This window comes from Phyllostomus hastatus, unplaced genomic scaffold, assembly GCF_019186645.2.
Source record: "Phyllostomus hastatus isolate PE091 unplaced genomic scaffold, TTU_PhHast_1.1 phas_scaffold_78, whole genome shotgun sequence".
NCBI classification, from domain to species: domain Eukaryota; kingdom Metazoa; phylum Chordata; class Mammalia; order Chiroptera; family Phyllostomidae; genus Phyllostomus; species Phyllostomus hastatus.
The window spans coordinates 109945288-109972148 of record NW_025334041.1 but is presented as its reverse complement, the minus strand read 5'-3'; the positions used below and the strand labels follow the sequence as shown (position 1 = coordinate 109972148).

The following is a 26861-nucleotide window of genomic DNA, read 5'->3' as shown; positions in this document are numbered from 1 at the left end:
GAAGGAAATGAGGAGGAGCAAGTAGGGCTTTCCAGATAAATTGATGGCTAAACTGCATCTTCAAGGATCGCTGGAGGTTTTCTGGAAGGTGACACAGGAGGGGGCAGTGGCATGAAAAACAACAGTGGTGTGAGAGTTCAAGTTGCATCCTGGGATGTGAAAGAAGTCTGATGTGTTTAGAATACTTAAATGCATATGGGAAAGTGGTGCAAAATAAGTCCTGAGAAATAAAGGGCTGTGTAGGCAATCTAATACAAACTTGGGATATTAATTGAGGAGTCAAAAAAAAAAAATCAAAAGGCCCTGACTGGTGTGGCTCTGTGAGTTGGACACTGTGCCTCAAAGCAAAAGGACACCTGTTTGATCCCTGTTCAGGGCATATGCCCGGGCTGTGGGTCCAGTCCCAGGTTGGGGTGCTTGTGAAAAGCAACTGATCAATGTTTCTCTCCTTCTCTTCCTCTCTCTCTAAAAATAAATAAAATCTTTTTTAAAAAATCCAAAGGATTTAGGCTGTCACTAATTTTATGTGGTAATTTAGGTAGCTGGGGCTTTGGTTCTTAAATCCCTGCCGTGAATTCTGAGGTTGAACTTAGGACCTGCACTCTCAATGAAATTGTTATCAGCACACAGCACATCCAGTAGTGGCCACTCCATGAGCAGCAATAGCAACTGCCAGAGTTCAGATGTGGAATGACACCTCTTTATCATCCCTGGACTAGATGATCCAATCATTCCTGTAACAAGTTTAGTGATACTTCCTACGAACAGAGGACTTCAATGTCTTTTCTAGATCTATGAATGAAAACCTTGAAAAAGTGGGGTGGCACCTCCAATAGTAACTTCTGTCCTGATGCCAAGACTGTATGGAGAAGAGCAGAGTATCTTATGGAAAGCGTACACTTCTTTTCTCTCCAGGAAGCTAACTGGGATGGAGGACATACAAGGTTCTCTTGATCTCTGAGTATGTAGGAATAGCGCTCAAGCATTTCAGACTTCGTAATATAATTACCTTTCTGCTGTCTGTCTTATTCACTCCTTCAATTACATCACCAAACCTAATACTTACTGCATATTGGGTAAACATTAGATATCTGAAGGGATGAATGAGCCAATAAATCAAAGAATAAGTCATCAGACTATTTTCTCTGATATTTTGGGCCAAAAATATAGTTATGATTAATCAATGGGTTCATTTTACCTATAGCAAATAATGCTGGCTATGACAGTGTCAGGCATTATTTGTAATATTCGATAATTAAAAACATATAATACTATTTTCTCTGAAAACAGAAACAGAGAGCTTATTAAATAAATACGTGAATTTCTTGAGCAACATGATCTTTTAAGCTTCATTTTAGCAGGCTGGAATACCATGGATGTGAAAGAAGTGTGAGGTTTCTGTCGTCTTAAAAGATACAGGCCTTATAATATAGTCCTGGATTCAGAATTAAGTTTTGTAGCTCTCTAGTCTTAGAACCTATGAATACATGTGAGTAAATCAACTTAATCCTCCCTGTTTAGGGTCCCACATTACTGAAAACAGGATAATTTCTTTCCACTTAATATTTTATCAGTGACACTTGCACTTTTCAGGTACTACCCAAACGTGAAGGACTCTTGACCTTTTGCTGAAGGAAGAAAAAGGGTCAGTTGACATGGAAAGCTTTCCTTCCTCTGGCTGGAGATGGACCTGACTGCATTTTTCTCTACTCTGTACATTTAAGCCACATGAGTAATTTGCCTTGAGTTCAACTGCTGAATTTCGATGAAGATGTGTGCGAGAGTTTGTGCTTGTGCACGTGTGTGCCTGTATGGGTACGTGTGTGTGTGCAGGGAAAGATTTGGTCAAGGTGGGAACTGAATGCAAAGACATTGGTTAATAAAGTTTTAAGGGGCAAAGAAAGTGCTCAGTAAACATCTGTTTCTGAGTTAGAGTAGCTTGGTACACCATGGCGGGTTTCCTGATCAGTTGTGACTTCTTGGGAGATGTTTGGATTGCAGCTCAGGAAAGGCCAGAGACGATCACAGCGTAGTAAGAATCTCTCGTGGGGGAAACGCTATCTCGGTGCCCAGCATTGTTATTACTCCAGTCCGCCTCCTCCAGCCACAGATTTTGGCATCAAATTTTAAAAATCCAGTGGTACAGTTTCTAGAGAGTTTTCCTCCTTCTTTTTTCCCCTGTTGATTAACTTTCTTTGAGCATTAATTTCTTGGTTCTGTATTTTATACTCGTATTCAGCTATCCCTTGGTTGAGGATGATACAGTGGCTCCCGCACCCAGGGTTTATCGTCATTGCACACATTCTCTCTCTTACACACACACACACACACAAACTGTTACCATTTTACTGAAAAACAAAACCAGCCACCTGCTTACGGTGCTTCTGCTTGCCACAGTGGGGACAACTGTTATTTGAGCCATAACCTGCGGAGTCCTGGGCTGGACGAAGTGTCTCTCATGCCCTGTTTACATACTGCTGAGGCCAACTACACTAAGTATGACCTTTACACAGCTAACCGTTCCAGCAAATTTCAATAGGCAGTCATCTTTGTGTGTCTACATCCAAGCATTAACTTAAAACAACTGTTGCGAGCTATCAAACCAAATATACAATGCATTTGAAGTTCTGGTTTGTTTAGGAAAAAGCTGAAGCTTTTTTCATTGAAAGACTCTGTTAAATACACTATATACTTCTCTCTCCTTTTTTCAGGAATCTGTTTCTATTTAGTTCCGAAGGATCTCAGCGAGAGAAAGATTTCAATGATTTTTATACCTCAATAAACTTTCTGAGGAAATTTACATTCATTTCACTGGATGTTACATTTCGTTATTGAGAGACTCACATTAAACTTCAGGAAAACCTGTAAGCTCCATCAATGCAGACCACTAGGTCAGAACGCGTAAACATTTAGACATGCGGTTGCTGTTGAATAAACATTTAAACTATAGTTGAGTGAATTTTAGAGGTCCTTTTTGATGGGAATTCAATTCTAAATTAATACTTTTAAAAGTAAGTGTTTAAGAGATGTCAGATTTTGTGTGTTTTTGTATTTAATTTTAATTTACACATTTAGAATGACATTTTTTGGCTTCTTATGTTTAAGCATATGGTCACAATGAATTCATCATTGCACTAGAACCTGAGCCCCAAATTCTTTCTATACTATTTATCGTCTAATAATAAGTTTTCTCAAGTTGCAGGAAACCAATGTTTTTCAAACTCATAAAAACTTTTCTCTTTGTCTCCTGACTGAGTACCACTTTTTTTCCCTCAAGGTGTTCTAATACAGAGATAATAGTAGTAAATACTTCAAACATTCTAAGGATGACAAAACAGAAATTTCTCATCAGAGAAATTTGTCATCAGAGAAATTTGACTGAAGGCCCATGATAAGGCTCCCACAATGACTTGATTTTACTGAAGAATGGGAGAAAAATGGGACAAGGAAAGACCATAAAGTAAAAGCTGCATAGTTTTAGTGTTGCTTTTTTTCTAATTAGATTCAGATTTCCTTTGGTGCCTGTAAGAGGCTGTAAGCATTTATATTTAGGACTACCGCAACAAAAACACCCCTTGTGAAACAGTGAGAGAGGAAGCCAAATGTTATTCTATTCCCCAAATGAATTGTTTTTTGCCATCAAAGGTTAGGCTGCCCTAACCTTGCTTTGATGAAAGAGGTATGTTTGTATTAGTTAAAGCCTAACCAACAAGTCTTGCTGGGTGAAAGGGGCTCAGAGACATAATTTCTTCAAGTTGTGCTGGGTGCCTTGACCTCTCCAACATACACCCCTTTCCCCGGTCCCTGCCTTGTCAGAAATGAATGAACTCAGTGACATGCTGGGAGAGGGAGGCCATGATATTCTGTGGCCAGCACATTTGAAGAGACATGTGAGTGTCTATAACTGCATCGATGTTTAAACACAAATGCCTAAAAATACGGGAGATCACAACCACGACCTTTTTACAGCAATATGCTTTTCTGTGGGAGAGGAGTGTGTTCTTCGCCCTGCGACGCAGCTGTGTCAGAGACCCAGAGACCCCGAGCATCACTCAGAGCCGTTTTCTAAAGCAAGCCAGCGTTCTGTGTGTGCACGCGTTCATAGTCGCTTGAGTATTTTAGAGAACATGTGTTACCATGGGGAGGAATGGATATTAAAAAGGGCAATTAATTGGTTCTGAGACACATCCTGTCATATCTTTTCAAGGGTTTCAGCTTTGAATGTCACCTCTCATACCAGCGAATGCTGTATTTATTTGTAAGCACCATGGTGTTGGGGAAAGGAGGTGGAAAGGGCCTTGAATTCAGCCATATCTGGGTTTAAATTCCTGCCACATGTTAGCTGTGTGATTTTTTTTTTACAAAATTATATAATATGCTTGAGCTTTACTTTTATTTGTAAAAATAGGAATGCCACCTTTCTTGAAGGATTGTTGTAAAAATTCAACAAGGTAACATTTGTAGAGCACCTAGCAGTGTGTTTAGGAAGAGTGACCATCAGTGACTCTTAGCTTCCTTTCCTTTCTCCACCGAAAACCGTAGCATGATTTGAGCGAATAAAATTGCAGAGTGCAGAGAATCATCCCCGTCTTGACCACCGGGCTCACTGGTAGGAGGAGGAAGTGGAATAATTTTTTTTTATTCTTAAAAATATACCAGTGGGAAAGGAATGATTTGTCAGTCTTAACCCTTCAGACAAATTGTTTTTACATGCTGAAAAGTGGGATCCCACGTCTTCACATCTCTCCTTCTTTGGTGTCTCTCAAAATTCAGAGAATTCTTTGCCAAGGGTAAATCTTGCATGAGGGGCCAGGTGTCGGAGTCTTCCGCAGTCTTTTGACGAGTGATGTGTGAATCGGGATTGTGCAGTTTTATATTAAAATTTTCTAGTTGGAAGAGATATTACAACAGAGTGTTTCAAATTTTATGGCGCAGGAGAATCATTCGAGAAGCCTGATAAAAATAGAGATCTGCGGCATCCATCCCCAAGGATTCTCATCCTGGAGGTACGCGTTCCATGTTCCCGCATTGTTCAAAACCAGGTATCCCAAGTGTCTCTGATTCAGTTGAGCCACACCCACATGGACACCCCCGCCTTATAGGCTATTTAATTCAAGGTTGCCCAGGTGCAGGATCGTTTATGGCTTCTGGTTCAGAGCACAGCTGCCAGGGGTTGGTTTCAGGTTTTGTAGGAACTAAAGCTTATGCAGTTCGGGGGCCTGCTTTAAGAAGAAAAACAAACAAAAAAATCTTACTTTTGTAAATTTTGCCAAAGCATATGATCCCAGGAACATACGGCCAGGACTTGGCCCAGGGTTGGGGGTGGGGGAGCTGTGAATATGAGGGTTCCTGGACACGAACTTCCTTAGCTTCTCAGTACATCCACTTGAGAACAGCACGTGACAACCCAATCTTGTAACGGCCTCTATTTTTGTAACTTCCTCCACAATGGAAGAACGGAGGAACAGAGACCCTGCGTAACTTGCTATGATCACATGGCTGTAAGTGGCAGGCAGACCTGGGATCTGAAGACCAGAGATCCAGGCACTCTGTCTCTAGAGCCGCTCTTCTGTTTACCATTACAACATAAGGTCTCTTGTAGATACTTCCTGTTCTCGGAAAGTCACAGAGAGACAACGCTTCTCCTTATTTCTATTACAAGAGCCACAGTGACACTCTTACTGGATGAGATAAAGTGTTGATGATAATAAGTAAAAGATACAATGATTAGTTGAATATTTTTCCATTATTAGTGACTATGAAATTACTCTGTTAACTTAGATATTTTTACATTTTAAAATCTAAATTTAAAATACACAATTTATATATATATATATATAAAATAGATGAAGACTCTGGGTGATTAAAAGTGAAAAGAGATACATCTCTGACCTCTGAAAGCTTATAATTTAATAAGCCAAGGGTGCGTACACAGGGGGAGGGTGGGTGAGGTAGCCATAAACTTACAAGCAGCATGAAGAAGTATGTGGAAAGCTTGATGATTTAGAGAAGAGGGAAAGCATAGCCTTAACTTCCAAGAGAGAATAGCCTTAAAAAAAAAAAAAAACCAAAGAAAAAACTTACAGATGGCTAATCATCTAGTCCAATAATCCCTTACAGATCTCTCCGTTTTAACTGCTTGGAATAAGCAGTAAATTAAGTTTTACCTGATGAGATAGAAACAGAACTGTTACATGAAAATTTCCAGAAAACTTTCTTAAAAGACAGCTGGTGTGGACCCTTTGTCCCTTTCTCTTCCTCCTTCTCCTTTGTGCTGGCTCGAATGCAGACTATGAGATTTGAGCAACCTTCGTAGCCCACGAGACACAGCATACTGAGGCTGACACAGCATCAAGATAGATAGAAGTCCTAGCGACCATCAAGCCCCTACATCCACCCCGGAGCACTTATCTCCAGCTTGAGTTTATCAGAGAGAGACGGACTGCTACCTTATTTAAGAAATGTTTATTTGGGGTTTTGCCATCTGTACCTGACCTGAATCCTAAGTGATAAGAACCTTTATTGAGAATGCTGACATCAGCATCAACCATCTTCCTGTTAAGAAGATTCCGTTGTAGAAGAGGTATAACTGTAACTAACATTACATGACTAAACTTTAAAAATATATATTGTTATTATGCATTCAAATCAAATTACTCTCCACAGACTGTTCCTTTGGGAGAAAATAGTATTATTCCAATCATACTGCTGTTAGTCAAATTGGCGTGAGAGCTTGACCTTTGGAACTGCATCCAGGTGATTTTCATTGCCACCTTGTTCTAAATTAGGTTCCTGTAGTGGACACTTATTGGGTTTTTGTGCTTCTAAATATTCGGTCATCTTTTTTTGGTTTGGGAAATGCTCCACCATATGAGTGTGGGCAACTCCCTCTGCTCACTCTCCAGTCCTCTATCATGCTTCGTTTCCCCCTGCGTCCCTCATTACCTCCCACTTTCCTTTAGAATGGAAGCTCCATTATGGGGTGGAGGGAGGACTATATCTACTTGTCTTGCTCAGCCCCAGGGCCTACTGCATAATTATGCCTGGTAGATAGCAGGTGTTAAGTAATTATTATTATTCAATCAATACATGGTAAAGCAGAGCTCACTTTTCACCATAGATGCTGAAAAGTCTAAGGTTTTTCACTAGCCTCTGGGCACCTAGAATGCAGGCACAAGACCAGTCATCAGCCAGACACCTGGCTCTGCTTCTCAGTGGGGGCTAGTGGGGCAGGGAAGCAGGAGCAGTGCAGCATCCATTCTAGGCTGGTGGGGCCAGCAGCAGCATCCAGTTTCTAGGTACAGTAGTGATCATAGCGACCTTAGGAAGGAATAGCATTATCCATGGTGGATGGGGCAGTGGCGTAAGCTGGGTACCTAGGGATCTGTGGGCAGTGTTCTTACCGGACTAGCTGTGATGAAGTCTGACTGTCCCTTCTTCCCTGGTTTTTGGCCAGGCTCCAGCTCTGCTTCTCCACTTCCCGGGGATGCTGTGAACTTGCTAGTCTCCTTACAATACATTATTTTTTATGTAACTTTATCATAGAGGCTTTCTTTGATGATCCTGCATAAATGGCATGCCCTGCCTGTCCTCATCACCTAAAGCCAGTGAGAAGGGCTTGAGGGCTTGAAAGGGGTCTCCTGGAAGTTGGGAACTTCATGTCCAATGTATATTCAAAAAGGTAAAGGTGAAAGTCGGTACTGTCGCTTGAGTTAGCCAAACAGAGGGAGAGAGGGCTTCGGCCTGCATTTGGGACTTAGGTGAATAACCAGAAGCAGCATTCAAAAGCTGTGTTAAGAGTTTTTCATGGACTAAATGTGGGTCACAAACACAAGAGAGCTGATGTGCAGTCATGGTAGGTTCTGGCCATTAGGGCCGCCTGGCACGTGATGGGACCTCAGCAGAGAGATGCTGAAGATGGGACGGCAAGTCAGAGAAAAACTCGATGCGTCACTTGGATCTTGGAAACTATCATTTAATGTAGTTATTGCTAGGATCTCTTAAGAATCCAAGACAGTACCCATGAGAGCAAGTTAGACACCTGTCCGACTACAAGAAATCAAGGTTCTAAAGGATAAGAGCTTTCTGGCATTTTCTTATTTCTGCTCCCTCTTACTTTTCACTCAGTCACAGCACTCAGCTCTGATTGAGTTAGCAAGAATAGGGGAGGGGAAGTGGAAACAGGCAGCAAGGAGAGAAGAGACACCCTCCTCTCTTCATCCCTCCCCCAGCCCTCACGCTGCCAGTCATCAGCCTGCAGCCAACCTCAGCAGGGCCCAGGGAAAAGGGCTCCACGTTATATCAAATTAAACGGCTCATTACATGGGACCAGGCATTCTGCATTCTGAATTGAGACTCTGTTAATGACTTCAAATGACTGCAGTGTTTCTACTAATAATTGCCTTTTATCATTTACTGTCCAGGTTTGTACTGAGATTTAAAACAACACTGGGAGGAAAAACAATGTTGCTTTGGTGATCATTCCCTGTAAGTCCTGACTATTCAAATGATCACTTACTTTTAAGTATGAGAAAGTATTAAGCAAATGATGAGGCAAGTCATATATTCTTCTCATCTTAGTCTTTGTTCCCTCTGTTTCAGGGATCATTTTTGTCCTTTTGCTTTGATTTCTCCCATCAACTGAAAACATATAATAAACACTTTTTTAAACTGAATAATCTTAACTACATTATTAGTGGCTAAAACTGTTGCTCTCTCTCTAGAATAATTACCACATAAAAGAGATGCCCAGGAAAACAATTTAATAAAAAGTAATTCTACCAGTGCTAGAATTTCTAGTAAGAGAGAAGACATTTTATATAGAGCACCTTTCTGGCAATGCTCAAAAAATACTATATAGATTTTTTCTAGAATTTTTATGATTTCAGGTCTAAGATTTAAGTCTTTTATCTATTGGGAATTTATTCTTGTGTGTGGTGTAAGAAGATGGTCTAGTTCATTTTTCTGTACATATCTGTCCAATTTTCCCAACACCATTTATTGAATAAACCCTCTTTTGTCCATTGTATGCACTTGCTTTCTCTGTCAAATATTAATTGTCAAATATTAATTGATTATAAATGTGTGGGTTTATTTCTGAGCTCTCTATTCTGTGCCATTGATCTGTGTGTCTGTTTTTATGCCAGTGCCATGCTGGTTTGATTTCCATGGCCTTATAGTATAGTTTGATATTAGGTAGCATGATTCCTCCAACTTTGTTCCTCTTTCTCAAGATTGCTATTGCTATGTGGGGTCTTTTGTAGTCCCATATAAATTTTTGAAATATTTTCTCTAGTTCTGTGAAATACACCATTAGAATCTTGATAGGAATTGTGTTGAATCTATAGATTGCTTTGGGTAGCATGGATATTTTAATGATGTTAGAAAACATAGGCAGTAAAATTTCAGACATTGTTAATAGCAATACTTTTTTGATATATCTTCCTAGGCAAGGGAAACAAAAGGAAAAAATAATCAAGTGGGACTACATCAAACTAAAAAGTTTTGCATAACAAAGGAAACCAGCAATAAAATAACAAGGCAACCCATGGAATGGGAGAACATATTCACTGATACATCTGATAAGGGGTTAATATTAAAAATTTATAAAGAACTTACAAAATTCAACACCCCAAAAATAAACAATCCAATTAAAAACAAGCATAGGACCTGAATAGACACTTCTCCAAAGAGGACATACAGATGACCTATAGACATATGAAAAGATGCTCAAGTCACTAAGCCGCTAATCTTCAAAGAAATGCAAATTAAACCCACAAGAAAACATCACATCAGTTGGAATGGCTATCATCAATCAATCAATAAACAGTGGGTGCTGGCAAGGATGTAGAGGAAAGGGAACTCTTTTAAACTGTCCGTGGGGATGCAGACTGGTGCAGCCACTGAGCAAAGCAGTATAGAGATGCCTCAAAGAACTGAAAATGCATCTGCTTTTTGATCCAGTGATACCATTTCTGGGAACATAGTTGAAGAAACCTAAAACACTAATTCAAAAGAACATAAGCATCCCTATGTTCACTGTAGTGTTATTTACAATTACTAAGTTATAGAAGCAGCTCAAGTGTCCATCAGTAGATGAATGGATGGGACAATGTTTTATGGGACAATGGAATACTATTCAGCCATAAAAAGGAGAAAATTTTACCCTTTGCGACAGCATGGGTGGACTCGGAGAACATTGTGCGAAGTGAAATAAGCCAGTAAGTGCAAGACAAACACCATATGATTCCACTTATACATGGAATCTAATGAGCAAACTGAACTAACAAGCAAAATAGAGATAGGCATATAGACAGAGAACAGGATGACAGCTATGGGTGGAGGTTAGGGGGTAGAGGAAATAAACTAAAAAATAAAAGTTCTCATGGATACAGACAACAGCATGGTGATTGAGGGAGAAAGGTGGGTATATGAGGGTTAGGTGGTAATTTAAAATGTACAACAAAATAAAAAATATTATGGAGAAAATTCCACATATGATATGAGCATATCAGACACTCAGTATTTGATGAACAAATAAGTTGATAAATAAATTGCTCTCATATAAGTGGCATGGGTGGTGGATGTAAAGGACATGCAAACATCTGAGGTACGGGGGAAGTTGGTGAAGAATGTGAAGCAAACGACTTTTATAGGAAAAGAGGAAGTGGTTTATGAAGGAGGAGCAGATGTTTGATCACAGGAGCAAAATCAACCCATTCGTGCTTGGGAGGTCAATACAAATTATCAAAAATCAGCCACATTGTAAAATAATTATTTTGGGGGGATGAATATTAAGTAAACTAACAAAGCACTGTCTCTCAGAAAAGAGAAAATCTATTTCTTCTAAATGAATTAATTCAAGTATTAGAGAAAGAATCAATTGCTCAAGAATTATTTATAAAGTCCTGTTAAGTAATCAATACTATGGAAAATGAGATAGACTCTAAAATATGCCTCCTATATCCAATACTTGAAATTTTAATGTTCATGATTGGAAGTCAATCATTTTATGTATTTCTCTAATCAATTGTATTTTTGGTTGTCTCATACATATCATAATTTTAGGCATGGAAGGGATATTTCAGTGTTTCACTATATTGAGCCCTAATTTTGCTAAATGTAATTCTTCACCTGCTAGGCAAGTGTTTTTACTACAAGTGCCTTGTTGGATCATTTCTTTATTGGAAAAGTAGGTTATATATGATGATGACATAGTATAAATAACATATGACCTTTGTAAACTATATATATATATACACACACACATATATATTTATATTTAATGTGTCTTTCCATGGTATTACATCCTTTACTGTTGTCTATACTTATGCATTTTCACTTTGTTGGTTTAGAACTGCTATCTTCATTTTATAAGTGCTATAAAATTTAGTGGCTATTTTCTCATAACTCAGGTCAATGTCATTTCCTTAAGCAAACTTTCCCTGATCACCCAGACGAGCTCAGGCCCCTTACTTCATATATCTGTTTCTAGAAATGCACTTAGCACAACTGTAATGAGTGCAAATTATAATGAGTATAATTTCTGATAAATATCCATCTCTGCACTGTGGTGTAAGCTTATCAAGGGCAGAGAATGTTCACCCTGGTGTAGCTAGAATCTAGCATAGGACAGAGTGGGTACCCCTAGCATATTACCTGGCCCATATGAAATACTTGATAAACGACTGAATGAAGGAAGGAACTTGAAAAATAATAATTACGAATCTACTTTGTGCTTCCCTTAACTCTGCAAATGATACAAGAGCCATAGTTTGAGTTGGGACCATTTTTTTTTTGGCCAATGTAGTAGATTTTCTCACCTGAGACTGCCAGTTTCCTGCTCCAGGACCCTTAAGAATAAATCTCCTCTATTCATTCAATAAGTATTTGTTTTCACCTGTTATTTGTGAAGCTAAATTTGTCTTCAGAATTTTACATTTCTTTGTTTACTTGCAACATACCAGCTAATCAGATAATTCTAAATAATTAGAGGTAGAATTCTTTTGCAATAAAACATTCCTTCAGCCATACCTCTCACCCTTTGCCATACCTCTCAAGCTATTGCAAAGTTCTTTATGTTCTGAACTTCTCCATCCTGTAAAGTCTCCTATGGGTGCTGTTGCACTCTAAACAAAACCCTTAACTTTTGTATGATGGGCCTTTCTGCATTGGAAGAAAGCCCTTATGTCTTCTCAAATGTAAACATCTATGTTTCCTTCACCTGCTTGTCATTGAAATCTTCACAGATGTTTTGCTCTACTGGTCATTTATAGTTTATTAATGCTTTAAAAATGTGGTGTCTAAAATGAGTACAGTGTTCTCGGATGATTGATTTAATGCTTCAAACAGTAGGAGTTTTGTATTCTATGAGCTTCATAAGGATCCCAGGATTCAACATTAACTCACTGGCAGTTTGTCCTGACATCACAGGGCATGATAAAAACACAATTTGCATTAGCTAGACTTTGCCCAATGCCATAAAAAATCAATAGCACAATAATTGATGGAGGCACAGCTATGTTTCATCAATTCATTTCCTTTCATTATTGTCAATGATAATAAATGAGTCAACCATTCCTTTGACATGATAAAATTGTCTCCTTCCTCTTCTCTATGTTGACAGACTAGAGATATAAAGCAATAGAATCGTTATGCTACACATTTTTAAACAGTTATCAACAAATTTGTTCAAGGAATGTCTGCCAAGAAAATACACTACAATATAAGAGAAGTAATATAGACTGTGGAAGAGAGTATTGCTGTCTTGTATTTATGTCTGAATATCACATATATATGGTGGAATTTATTTCCACATATTCAGATCTTAGATTATGTCCTCTGAAACATAATTTCGCCATCGACAATAAGATACATCCTTGTTTCTAACGAAACAAGGATTTCATACTCCATAATGTGTTTTATATATGAACCATTTTATGTTTGATTTTTAAAATTGTTACATGTCTGGAAAACACAGATGAAGACATGCCAATGAATAAAAGTTAGAAAGAATATTAGAAAATGGGAAAATATGCCCAAGAATATTTTCCCAATTTAAAATATTTTCCCAATTAAAAATGAGGTCTTCTATTAGTATCATCCTAACCTGTTGTATGTAACATTACCTTCAGTAAAAGTTGCCTAAATAATTTTTGAGAAGAAGGTGGTATACACAAACCGAGTATTTTTGAAATATCCATTTTATTTTTTCAATTATTCAATGAAACATGTATTCTAGGTAGGAAATATCCCAGGCTATTGAGTTGCCAGTGGTGGAAAACATAGACTGTCAGGATTCCTTGAGGAGGTGGTGTTAGAGACGAACTACGTAGAAGGAGAAACCTGTACTGTTAAATACTGATTTACCACGACTCAGATCTCCTCCTTAATATCTGACAAATGTCAGCACTTTTAATCCACACCATACATGTTGCTTTTGACTTTAGTTATAGAAGATAGCTGATTGAGAGAAATAGTTCACATTTTTCTCTCTCTCTCTTTTAAATTCTCCAATAAGAGAATGTCTAGTTTCGATTTCCTTTATAAAACGATGATCTCAGAGCTCTTGATTGCCCTTTATTTTGCTGGAATAAAGCAGCATGTAAATCTTTACTATTCCTGATGTTTCGGAGAGGGTCATTGGGTGTATCAACATAGTAGACAGAGGACAAAGCTTATTCCTACTCTTCTGCTCAAAACAGAGAACCAGAAGTTCAACTGAGAGACTTCCTTAAAAATAAGCAAAACTGCCAACTCTCACTACCTTAGTGTTTACTCTGACTCCAAGGAGAGAGGAACCGGAGTGAAAGAAGCCCACAGCAGTGCCTGCTGACTTAGACTGGTTTTCCCAGCGCTGCCGAACAGGCAGGGCTGGGTTGCATAACTGAGAAAGCTTAATGGTCAGCCATGGCATTGAAACAGACACTGTGCTTAAGTCCTTTTTCATGGTCCAGTAAGTAAATTGTCAATGGGTGGATAACACCATCTTAATCTCAGATACTACTTCATGGAAAAGCAATACAACCAGTCCCAGGGAAGGAGGATTTCAAATAATAATAAGGGAGGTTAAAAAGTTCAAAGCCAGCTGACTGCATATCTGGCTTTGAGTTTAGCATTAACTTTCAGATCAGAATGAGTATTTGAATAAAAGTTTAACTTTTTAGGAGCAAAAGCTATTAAAGAGTAAATAGACAGAAAAGTAAAGGTCTTTGTAGCTGTGTAACTGAGCACAAGGTTGGATGGAATGCCAGGCTGGCCTTTGCTGTTACCACAAGGGGGACACCCTCTGTGGACAGAAATGGACTGAAAGAAAGTGAAGGCTTTTCCCCTCCATATTCCTCTTCTCTTCTCTCCCCCAAGATCACCGAGAGAGCTAGTGAAAGACTCTAAATGTCAGGGAATTGCCATGAGATAGAACTGAAGAGACCCGAGTCCATTAAAATGCTCTTAGGATTGACTCTTGCCATCTCATTTCACAGTATGTGAACATGCAGGCAAATTCTCTTGAAACATGACTCTTAAGTTTTGGGGGTTTTATTTTGAAAGCCTGTTCAGCACATGGAAGGAATGAACATGTTCCCTTTTAACTGTCAAAGGGGAAGTCTCATATGACAGTGTGCTTTTGAACAAAACCAACTGGTTGTTTTTTTTTTTTTTTAATTAAGTAACCAAAGGTTGGGGGTTGGGTGTTGGGGAGGAGGAAAAGAAAATCAAACATTTTTGTACTAAACCATTAATTTCCTCATACCTATTTTTTCCCTCCCACCCAAACATCTTCACTTTTCAAAGTTACTTAAGTTCATGGGAGTTCTTGCATCATTTTAGTATTACGTACAGTAATTGATTTCTTCACCTGGTTGAGATTTTTTCAGGACTGTGCTCATGTCTTAGAATTCTTATTATGTTCGCAGAGGGTCTGGTCATGGTAACACTTCAGACAGTGTGGAGAGAGGGTGTACACTGCTCTAGGACTGAGCCGTCCATCTGCACAAGGGGATGGCAATGCCATATGGGGCTCTGGTTCCGGGACAGCGGAGAGAATGTTGGGCTGGGAAGTAGACAACTGCCAGAATCCCACAGGATAATCACAACTGTAGCAACAGCAATACTCTGACGACAATAACTGTCATTGACTGAGGGCTCACTCTGCATCAGGCACTGCATCAAGTGCTTTGCAAACACATGTAGCTACTGCATCAGCCTCCCAGGTTATTGGAATCCTGTTTTACAGAGAGGACATGGAGCTTGGAGAACTAAGTAAACCTGTCGAAGGTAACATGTGCTTAGTAATTTGTAAGAAAAACAGAATTAGAAATCAGGTCTGTCTGCTTTACAGTTTCACCATCTGTAAAACAAGGGAATAATTTGCCTCACATTTTGCCTGGCTTAACTGGGACCCTATGAGTCTTCTAAACCAAAAATAAATAAATATGCAAAAGCATCTGCTGTGGTCAACATGACAATCGATCAGGTAGGTGCTGAGTGGGAAGTGGATCCTAGTAAGTACAAGGCAGAGGAAATAGGAGGATCTTTTCTTCCCAAGGTCACAGTTGCACACCTTTTCTCCCACCCACAAAACTTCCGTCACTTTTCTGACATTCTGCGTTTTGCCTTTAAGAGGGTTGGGCAGTTTTTGCCCCTCTGCTGGTAGGAGGACGGTGGCATATTTCTGGAAGGAGAAGTGGGGTGAAGATTCAGTTTCACTCTGGGATTAGAACACTTTGCTGGGTGAGGGAGAGAGCACAGAGGAAAGTTTGAGGGTGGAAGGACAGACAGACTCAGTCCTCTCCTTTGACAACTATGCAGAACTTAACTCTCAGGCTTTGGCTCCAACAAGAACTGTTGAATGGCTTCCTGACCGCTGTCGGTGGCGTTCGCCTTTGAGCAGGGGTTTGTCCGTGGACTTCTCCCATGGGGGCAGTCCCAAAACTTTAGCCAATGAACACTTCTCTAGATCCCCAAGGAGCCAATGTAGAGCACCTTATTACAAAGCCAGTTTTCAGATTTTACAGCCCAATGTGAAGTGAGGGAACTTAACTTCACATGCTAATGCACTTATTTTTTTTTAAAAAATATCTACCTATCTATATATCTCTCTACCTATCTATCTATCTATCATCTATCTATTAACTATCGAGGTAAAATACACATAACATAAAACTTACTATCTTACCATTTTCAACTTGCAATAACATGGATGAAACTGGAGGACTTTATGCTAAATGAAATAAGTCAGACACAGAAAAATAAATATTGCATAATCTCAGTTACATGTGGATTCTAAAAAGCAAAAACAAACAAACAAAAGAAACAATCTCCACCTTCCCCCAAAAAAAACTCACAGAAAAAGAGTTCAGACTTGTGGTTTTCAGAGTCAGAGGACAGAGGAAGGGGGAACTGGAGGAAGTTGGTCCAAGGTACACACTTTTGGTTACAGGATAAATCAGTACTTGGGGTGTAATGTATGATGTGATGACTGCAGTTAAAGCTGCTGTGTGACACATGTGTTGTTAAGAGAGTAAATCCGAAGAGCTCTCATCACTAGGAGAAAAAAGTTTTCCTTTTTTCTTTTCTTTTTATTGTATCAATATATGAAATGATGGATGTTAGTTGAATCCATTGTTGTAATCATTTCACAATATATGCAAATGAAATCATTATACTATATACCTTAAGTTTATACTGTGAAATATGTAGATTATTTCTTAATAAAACTGGAAAAAATAAACCCCACTGAATTTATTGTGACACAGAGTAGAATGGTGATTGCCAGCGACTAGGGAAAAGAATAGATTAAAAAACAGGGAAAAAAAAAAGAAAGTAGAAAGAGAGAAAAAAGCGGTTGCCAAGGGCTGAGGGAAGGGTGACATTTCTAACATTTTACAGTGTGCCATTAAATCTGTGTGAAAAACAAACACAAAAATATTTTCCCCTTGCCTTTCAAGACACATTCATAAAAACTTTGATAACATTAAATATGTATAAGTTTCTCTTCCACCAAGAAACCGGTGAAATTGTGCGGGTATTTTACTCACATCCAGGGAAAATATGCAGCACTTAAACACCATCCATCACTTGGGATGCGCAATCACATATTCATGAGGGCAGATGCAATGTGTTCGACTTTAAAATGTGTGGCTCATAGAAAAGCAGGAGAGAGAGGTTTTTGTTATGGTTTGAACCTTTGATGATTGATGCAGATTCCGAACAGAAACTTTAGTACTGAAGAAGGTAATAAGTGCAGAAAAATTTTGTCGTGACATTTTAGGATCTTCATTTATCCTTTTCATATCCCCTAATTGCTCTTCTAAGTCTTTCACTCATGTTTCTAAATCTCTCATTCATAAACTATGCTTCAGTTTATAAACACAAATATATTAACTTATTCAAGACTGATTAGAAACTCCTAGATACCTAGCTTTCCAGTAAGTGTTCAGGAAACAAAGATGAACATCTTTTAGCTACTTAATGAGTCTTCAATAAATGAAAAATTTGGTGTGTGTGCCGAAGGTGCAAAGGTGAACATAACAGGATAATATGTTGAGATGATTTGTAGGGGATAGGAAGGACTGATGGATTCACAACTAACCAGAATGTCTAAGGAGAAAACTCAAAATGGAAGACTTCTGATGTTGGTTTGGCAAAGATGTTGAACACAAGGTACTAATAACATTGGAGAAAAAAAGCAAAAATTACAAAGCACAGCAAAACTTTATGATGACTAACATCTGGTTGGAACATATGGGCAAAGATACTAATCATATTATAGAGAAACATATGTATTAAACTAGATACAGAGTAAGAATATCTACAAGTAAGAAACACGAGGGATTGGTAAGTGATATTTTTTTCAACTGTGGACTGGGAAACCCTGTCATTCCCTATACTTCCTACCAAATTAATATTACTTCAATATAAAAATGTGAAAATTAAAAGCCCAATGTTAAAATACAAGGTGAGACAAAGGTAGGTTTAAAGTTGTTCATATGTGCCCTGGCTGGCGTAGCTCAGTGGATTGAGCGTGGGCTGGGAACCAAAGTGTCCCAGGTTCGATTTCCAGCCAGGGTACATGCCTAGGTTGCAGGCCGTAACCCCCAGCAACCGCACATTGAAGTCTCTCTCTCTCTCTCTTTCTCTATCTCCCTCCCTTCCCTCTCTAAAAATAAATAAATAAAATCTTAAAAAAATTAAAGATCATTGATGTTTAAAAAAAAAGTTGTTCATATGTAAAATAGTACAATTATTAACAAATAATAATACAGAGTAAATTCTGTGTTTTGCATGCTCAACTGTACAACTCTTTTTGCCCCACCCTGGATAAAATTCATGTTTTGAAGTTAAAAGGCTCAAAGACAAACCAACACAAAATATAAAAAAGGATAAAATTTTATAAGATAATCTGTGCTGCCCTGGCTGGTGTGGCTCAGTGGATTCAGTGTTGGCCTGCAAACCAGAGGGTCACAGGTTCGATTCCCAGTCAGGGCACATGCCAGGTTGTGGGCCAGGTCCCCTGTGGGGCGAGCACAAGAGGCATCCACACACTGGTGTGTCTCTCCCTCTCTTCCTCCCTGCCCCTCTGTCTAAAAATAAACGCATAAAATCTTTTTGTAAAAAAAGATTATCTGTGCTTCTCCCATGCATAAAATTTAATGGCTGTGAGGGAACTTTCGTAATCATCTAATTCAAGCTCTTAATTTATGGTAAAAAAGCTTAGATCCAGAAAAGAAAAATAAATTTACTAAGATCACAGAACTAAGGGGTTGGAGAACCAAGCTGAGGCTCCAGTTCTCTCTCCATCAAAATACAACAGTCCTTCCCTTATTATTTATGTCAATGGATGACCAGTCGGTAGCTCTGTCCTGTCTCTGTAGTGGAGTTTTCTCATATCTCATTCTCCTTCTCAATTTTTCTAACAGTTGATATTTTTTCTTTCTTTGCAGCTTTGAGAAACTTAAGGTCAGACCCAATCCACCAAAATGTGTGTGCCTTCTCCCCTCTGCAGGCCTTTGCAATCACTACAATCAAATATTTGAGTCACTTGGCCCAAATTTGAATAAGGAAAGGATCTGACATGTCTGGCTTCCCACCGTCTTTTGGTGACTCATCCATTTAACTTCTAATTTCTTTTAGGGACCTGGACATTTTTGTCTTCAATCCAATAGCTTTTTTGAAAAATGTTTTCAGTGCAAACATTGAAAATAAGCTCCACGTTTCAAAGAAGAAACATGAGCATGAAAAATTGCTTTGGAGATTGAATAAATCATACATATAATATGTAAAGCCAAGTAGGACCTAGAGATTATTTAGTTTCATCTTCTCTTTGGCTGATGTTCAGAAAAATTCATGTCATTCATTCATGGATGTAATTTGTGTCAGTCATTGGCAGAGCTGCCTCGGCCTTCTCTCTGATGCTCTTAGTTGTGTTTTCTAAGGAAAATACAGAGGTAAATTCATGGGAAAAATAAAGAGGAATTCTTTGCCATGTGTCACGTTTATATGCTTTGTCATTCATTATTGCATTTGGTCACCCCTGAAAACCAGTGAAGTCTATGTTATTATCATTTATTTACAAAAGAAGACTTGAATCTAAAGCTGAAGTGAAAAGTCATATTGTTGGGGGCACAACTGGAAGGCTGACATTAGATTTGTCAATTTTGTATTCTGTTTACCTTTAACATATGCACTATAATAAAGTGAAGATAAAGTTGTAAAGCTAAATATCACTTGATATGCAATTTTATGATTTTTCATAGACATGATTTCTTTAGTGTCCACGATAATAAAAATTGCCAATTTAAGGATCCAAGTCAAAACATATGGTAGAAAGAGCATAGATTTTAGTGTCAAGTGGGCATACCTTCAAATTCTGGTATGTCAGCTTACAAGGCAGTAGCTCAACAAATGATAGTAGTAGTAGTAGTAATAATAATAATAATAATAATTCTCTCTATGTCTGAAAGTAAAGCATCATCTGAGGTCAACACATTTTATATTAAATGTGTAGGAGAGCAGAAAAGGGTCCACATTCAGAACAAATTCTTCAAGTGTGTTTTTATTTCTTTCCTGAGTATGCCTGCTGATTTCTGCATCAGATGACAAAGATAAGGACACCTTACGTAAAAATGGTAAACAATATCAAGAACAAAGAGTGGGTGTAGGAACAAATCACAGATGTATCAGTGAGTAAGAAATCTAACATATGCAACCAGAGCCTTCTCACAAGTCTGTTACTTCATTGTCTCGCACAACTTTTGACCACGGACTTCACAGCGAGAAGGCATTCCAGTCATTATGAAATACAACTTCCTCATCCCTCAGAGGAAACAGAGGTCTGGAGAAGATTAGTGACTTGCTAACTATTTGCTTTGTGACAGAATGGGAACTTGAAGCCAGGATTTGGGGTTTCCAGTGTGCTTGTTTGCCTTTTCATCTCTACACAGTGAAACCAGTGCCCGTTTAAAGACACACCTCCTTCGCTGATAGTGTTAGCTTTTGCCATAAAGGACTCTCAGTGATTATTCAGTTGTTAGCTGCCATAAATTATTGTTTTCTCAAATGGTATCATTTATTTTTTATGTATTCATAAAAATTTTTTAGAGGGAGAGGGGAAGGGAGGGAGACAGAGAGGGAGAAAACATTGATAAGAGACAGAAACATCGATCAGTTGCCTCCTGCATGCACCAGACTGGGGACTGAACCTATAACCCAGACATGTGTCCTGAAGGGGCATCGAAATGGCAACCTTTTGGTTTGCAGGATGTTGCCCAAACAATTGAGCCACATCAGTCAGGGCATTTTTTTTTTTTTGAAATAAAGCAGGCCCATTCAGGGGCTACATTTGAAGAGCTCTGGAGAAAACTCTTTCAGCAATTGTGAGACAACCAACCCTTTTTATTATTTATTTCTTGCTGTTAGAAAACACTTTGATTCTAATAAATGGAATAATATAAAGTTTAAGTCAAGTTTTAGAATCCATTTAAATTTTTAGATGTTATCTAAATGGCATGTCCATATTGCTCTAAATAAACATCATTTGACTATGTATACTTGGTCTATTTACTTATACACACTGTTAAACTAAGACAAGTTTCCAGATCCACATGTCCAGTGGTGTGTGGTATTGTCCAGTGGTGTATGGTATTGTGTGATTAAAATAAAATTTCTCAAAGCATTACCTAAAAGGATTTCAGAACTATCTGAAAGAGAGAAAATACTGCTCTGTGGCAAGTACTTCAAACAGTTGGATCAAGATCTGGATAATGTTGCTAAAAATGCTAATAGAAGCTTCTCACTATCACCATGTGTTGTGTTTGCCCTTTATAAGCAGATAAACCAGTGCTTGATTTTTAAAAAGTTATTCTCAGAATATTTGCGAACATTGAAAGATAAAATAATTAAAAAGAGAATATTCAACTAAAAGAGACAGATTTCAATTATCCTCTCTTCTGGGTGAAGTCCTCTCTCTTGGAGGCTGAGAGGTTGCCACCTTCTGTGATCGGTGACTTTGGATAGCCTTACAATAAATTGACTGTACATTTTGAAGTTAAACATCCAGAGCCCACACATCCTTCAACAGGGGAATGAGTAATGTTACAAAAATCTGTTTATAAGTTAGTCAGGTGGACCTTGGAATGTAAAGAACAAATAGGATTCTTAAAATCAGCTTAACAGTTTGAAGCTAAATGATGAAGGGATACATCCCCTGCTTGAGGAATGTGGGAGACAAGAGAAAAACACAACTCCTTAGAGAACATTTTCTTCTAGTTCTTCATCCAATGAGAGTTATTTTGACATGTTCATTTTGTTGTTTGATAGACATTTATCATAGTGGACTATGCCCATTGTATGGTTGGATACTGTGCCAAGCCCTTCATACATAAGGATGCGTAAGGTAAGTACATGTCCCCAAGTTGCTGACAGTCTAATGAGGAAGTGGACAAATACAAGTTGACCATACTAGATATTGTCATGGCAGGGTACAGCAGGAGCACAAAGGAGAATACAAGTCAGAATGGGATGATGGAAAGGAGAGAGTCAAAGAGAGAATGGTTTTTGTACTAAGTCTTAAAGCAACAGCAGCATTTGGTAACTGAAAAGAGAACAAAAACACTGAAGAAAGAAGGTAATAAACATGTAAGAAAAGGGAGACCAGAGTCACTCTTGACTACTGTAATAAATCACAAGTAATTTGGTAAAGCTGGGACAAAGAATGTTTATTGGGAGGTAGAAAGAGACAAGCTTAGGGACATAGACAGGGCTACAATTTCAAGAATCTTTGGCACTAACCTAAGGAGTTTGGATTTTATCTTAGAAGTTGTAGGGATTGATTAAAAGATTTCACACACGTGTATGCCTAATCAAACTTGTGTCTTAGCAAGCTCACTTTGTCAACAAAGTGGAGGAGAGATGAGGTGGCTAGGCTGCAGGAACGGCATGTTTTAGCAAGCTATTGCAATCACTCATGTAATAAATTATAAACAGCAATGGTAATGGATGTGAGTGACATTCAGGAGGTATCACTATAGGATTTAGGGACTTATTGGTTGTGGAAGAGAGATAACAAGTCAAGGGAAAAGGCCTAGGCTGCCTTTTTGGTTTAAGGTTAATCAAAGAGTTAGATAAACCAGGAAAATCAGTCAGAAGGATAGTAAAAATAAGGAGTTTCATTTTGAACATGTTAAGTTTGAGCTAGGGGATCTTCAGAAATGGGTTTAATAGACAATTAGATGTATGGATGGGAGGGTAGATAGTCAACATCAGTAATGGGAAACTAGAGTCAAATATAAAAGTGATGGTAAAACAGTACCTAGCTGTTCTAAATTTGTTCAGAAACTTTGAATAAGTAAATTACATTCTGATATATGAAAATGTCTTTAAAAAGAATGCTGAACCAACCAATAGTCTTTGAGGACCTCTGGAGACTGAAAGAGGAGCCGTAAGATTGCAAATAAGCAAATATAGTGTCAATGTTCAAAGTCAAGCCAGCCTAACCTCTAACATTAAGGGATCTTAAACTACCTGGACAGAGGAATGCTTTATGCATCAGCTATTGTTGTTACTAGTAGTTATAGGAGGCTAGAGGAGGGTAATCCAAACCCTGCTAAGGAAAGATTAGTTAAAAGAAGAGATTTAAAGAGGTATTCTTTAAGCAGTTTATTAAAATTTATGAATCATTTGTAAGCCAATGTCTAAAAGTTGGTGAAAGTTCCTAAGTGTTTTGGTTGCTGGCTCACATGCCCAACTCCCATCAGCGTGTATGGGAAGTCAGCTACCAGCAATAGCCTCTACCCCGGGACCAAGGGCAACTTTCTGCTTGAGTATCTATCTGATAAGTTTAGGTGCTTCTTCCATTTCTGATCTCATCTTTTTGCCTTCATACTTTACATACTTCAGTTTTTCGTACATGTTTCTGGCTTCTGTGTCAATAGCAATTCAGAATTTGTTTTTTGTTTGTTTGTTTACTTGTTCCTGGCCTGCTGTCCTTGACTCTGACCCCAAGTCCTTACTGGAGGAGAAGGAGAAACTACTTTTAAAAATTTCCAGACATAAACTGAAGTATGTAGAAACACAAGAACAAAGCAAATATTAGATTTTTATGGAAAACAGGAAAGGCTTCTTTGTCTCTCCAGATCAGAAGAAACTCAGCATTTTGGTAGCTACTAAATCAGAGCGACGCTCTTCCTAAATTGTGGTTTGGAATTCCCCACACCACTGAGTTATTGTTTGTACTGGATAAAATCTTGGGATTACATTCATTGCCCATTCCACTGAACCATACTTTTCATTACTCCCCATATTGAGTTCACCAGAAGGCTGGGGTCATACAATACTATCTCTTTGAAAAAATAAAATCTATGGACAAATGACTTTGAAAAATACTGTATGCCATAAACAGTGCTTAGATATTCTTAAGATAAATTAACTTAATAAAAACTCCAAGCCCTGGCTGGAGTACCTCAGTGGATTGAGTGTGGACTTCGAACCAAAGTGTCGCAGGTTCGATTCCCAGTCAGGGTACATGCCTGGGTTGCAGGCCATGACCCCCAGCAACCACACATTGATGTTTCTCTCTCTCTCTCTTTCTTCCTCCCTTCCCTCTCTAAAAATAAATAAATAAAATCTTAAAAAAAAAAACCTCCAAGAGCTCCTTCAGAAAACAATCAGTTTACCTGGGTTTAATCTAGTAGTCCCTACTTTATTTTTTCATGGAATTATTTGTAATCTATATGTTATAAGTGTAGTATTTGGTGAAAGAATTGGTAGCTGCTTTCCTTTGAACACCTACTCAATACTCATTTATTCTTGAAAGAGCCTTTTAATTAGGGCAAGCATATGTCCCAATTTGCCTGGGACATTCCCAGTTTACTTCTGTTGATCTGGTGTAATTATTAATATTTCCCCTTTTCTACACTCAAAAATATTCTGATGACTAATAATATGGATACTTGACTTATAAGATACCTATTATTATCACTTGGGGGACAATAATACCCTCAAAATATCATGGGGCATATTGAAAAAATAACTGCCCTCACGGGGAGGGACCCCATCAGCACATTTAGTTCATTGAGGTGTGTGGTAGACATCACCCTCCTCACCCAGGTGATTCTAATGTGCAGTTAGAATTGAGAACTGAGACTCATTTCAGGGGAAGAAGTCAATGGCATAGGAAAGTCTATTTTTTCCTCAGCAGCACCAAGTGCCATGACAACTTGTTCCCCTTCCATTACTTTGTATACCTTAAAACTACATCTACACAATTTCTGGCATGAAGTTTTTTCCTAATATCTCGCCGTGACACTTGAAAATATCAGGTGACTTTAAGATTAAAAAAATTGGAAGAGGTGCAGCACAGGAGATCAGTTCTGATCAGAAAACCACATGATCTGGAGTCTTGGGAAGCTTCCCTTCCCAGTGACTGACCTTAGACAAGGGTGCAGCCTCTCCGGTTTCCAAACTCCTCCGCCGTGCCATCTCCTGGTCTGCCTTCTGTCATTTTTAAAGTTCTTAAAAATCTTCAGTGGTTTGTCTGGATGTCCCAGAGTTTCTAATCACCTGAGTAAAATTTATTTTATTTACAGTTCCTAAGGTGGTTTTCTTTTGAAAAGAGTAACCAAAGCTATCATTTCCTTGAAACTTAATGACCTTTCCTATGGGCTAAACTTTCCCATGCCTCTCGAAGAGCAATCTCTACTCTGACTCTTCATATGAATTTCCCCCTATATTCAAGGATAGTGTTCAAAGCCCCTAAAAACACTTGCTCCTTATCTTGGCTGGATGGCAGCTCCATTTGTTGGAGCATCGCCCCATACACTAAAAGGTTGCGGGTTTGATTCCCGGTCGGGGTGTGTCCGAGAGGCAATGGATCAATGCTTTTCTCTTTCTCTCCCTTTCTCTCTCTCTAAAAATCAATAAGTATATCCTGTTGCTTATTGATTGAGGATTGATGGCTTATGAATAAGTGAGGTTTAAAAGTGAATAAGGTTTTAAAAAAAGAAAATAAAACACTTGCTCCTTCTGCTCATTGAGCAGGCCTGGGAGCGACCCAGTCTGGCCCTGTTATATAGACAGAAGTCTTAAATTGGTACCATGCAGTATCAGGACACGCTTTAACCTTTCTATCATTCGTGGCCACCACAAATTTGTTTCACATCTCAGCTAACTGTAGCGTATATAGAACATTCAAGTCATTTGTTTTCATATAAGACTGTCAGTACTTCGATTACCTTCTCAATATTTGATCTCTTCAAGACTTTCTCCATGTATAGTCTTAACTGAATGCTCAAGAAGTCATAACTCCAAAGGGTAAGTAGCGTGACTGTCACCTTTTTCATAGATATTGACACACCATGTATAAAAACAGCAGGAAGTCATTGTTTATTACTTATATTACACTTACTAGGATTTTTTGCTAAGAAAAATGGGAGCAGACATTGCTCATGAGGAGTACACGCTTGAAATGAACTTGTCAGTCAACAAATGAGAAAATGGTCTATGACATCATGTGTGTATTGCATCTGATCACAAATGCCAGTGACATAATTTAGAACAATCTTTTACATGTTGAAAATTGCCAAAATGCCTGCTGTGCTGTTCCTTTTGGAAAGCTGGTTGATATGTAGTATTTAATTAAGTATTTTCAAACCATCCTTTTGTGAGCCTGTTTCACTTTAGCTAGAGTTATGACAGCTTGTTGCTGTTAGTTTTTTTAAAAAGAAGGCATAGTTTAGTCTCTCTCCCTTCCATTCTCTCTCTCTCTGATGCAGAATATTTGTCTTTTTAAGTGAAGTAAAATAGCCTATTTTAGAGATGTGGAAAGAGTAAGTGTGAATGTGTTGCTAATGTAATGTGTTCTCAGTGTAAATAGGAATAATCTAATGAAAACATCCCCATTTTAGTATTATTATGGAAGTAGAACCATATTTTCTCTTTTTTTGCAACTTTTTTGGTATTATGGAACCGTTGCTACCTGAAGGAAACCACCACATAACTAAAGTCATTTCATGTATATCCCTTAAGCGAACTGCCTTAGCCAGCTTACTAATTCACCCAGTGAGCATCTCTTTGGTTAGTATTACAAACATTTTATTACTTTCTTACACTCATTTATTAATAATTTTCCATGTCATGTTTTGTCATCAGGGAAGGAAAAATCACATTCAATTTTTCTTTCTTCTTTTCCTATTATGCTCTGTCATAAGATTGAAAACTTTTAGTTAAATGAATAGTTGGCTCAAATACTACTTGAAATATAGACTCATTATTCTCAACAAGAGAAATCTTGAATTTAAATTCCATTATCTTGGCTAAAATTTCTTTTAATTAAATCTTGGAAAAACATACACATTTCACAAATACGA

The 26861-nt window shown here is 38.2% G+C and overlaps 1 protein-coding gene across 6 annotated transcripts in view; it reads right to left on the bottom strand.

The window, feature by feature from the left end:
• Positions 1 to 26861, bottom strand: part of SLC8A1 (solute carrier family 8 member A1) — a 350799-nt gene that overhangs the window by 322840 nt on the left and 1098 nt on the right. The window contains exon 2 of one of the 6 annotated variants that reach the window (XM_045828236.1): positions 24925 to 25056. The exons of the other annotated variants lie outside the window; for them this stretch is intronic. The gene's annotated coding sequence lies outside the window, so the exon portion shown is untranslated. The remainder of the gene's footprint in view (positions 1 to 24924; positions 25057 to 26861) is intronic. 6 annotated transcript variants of the gene reach the window in all.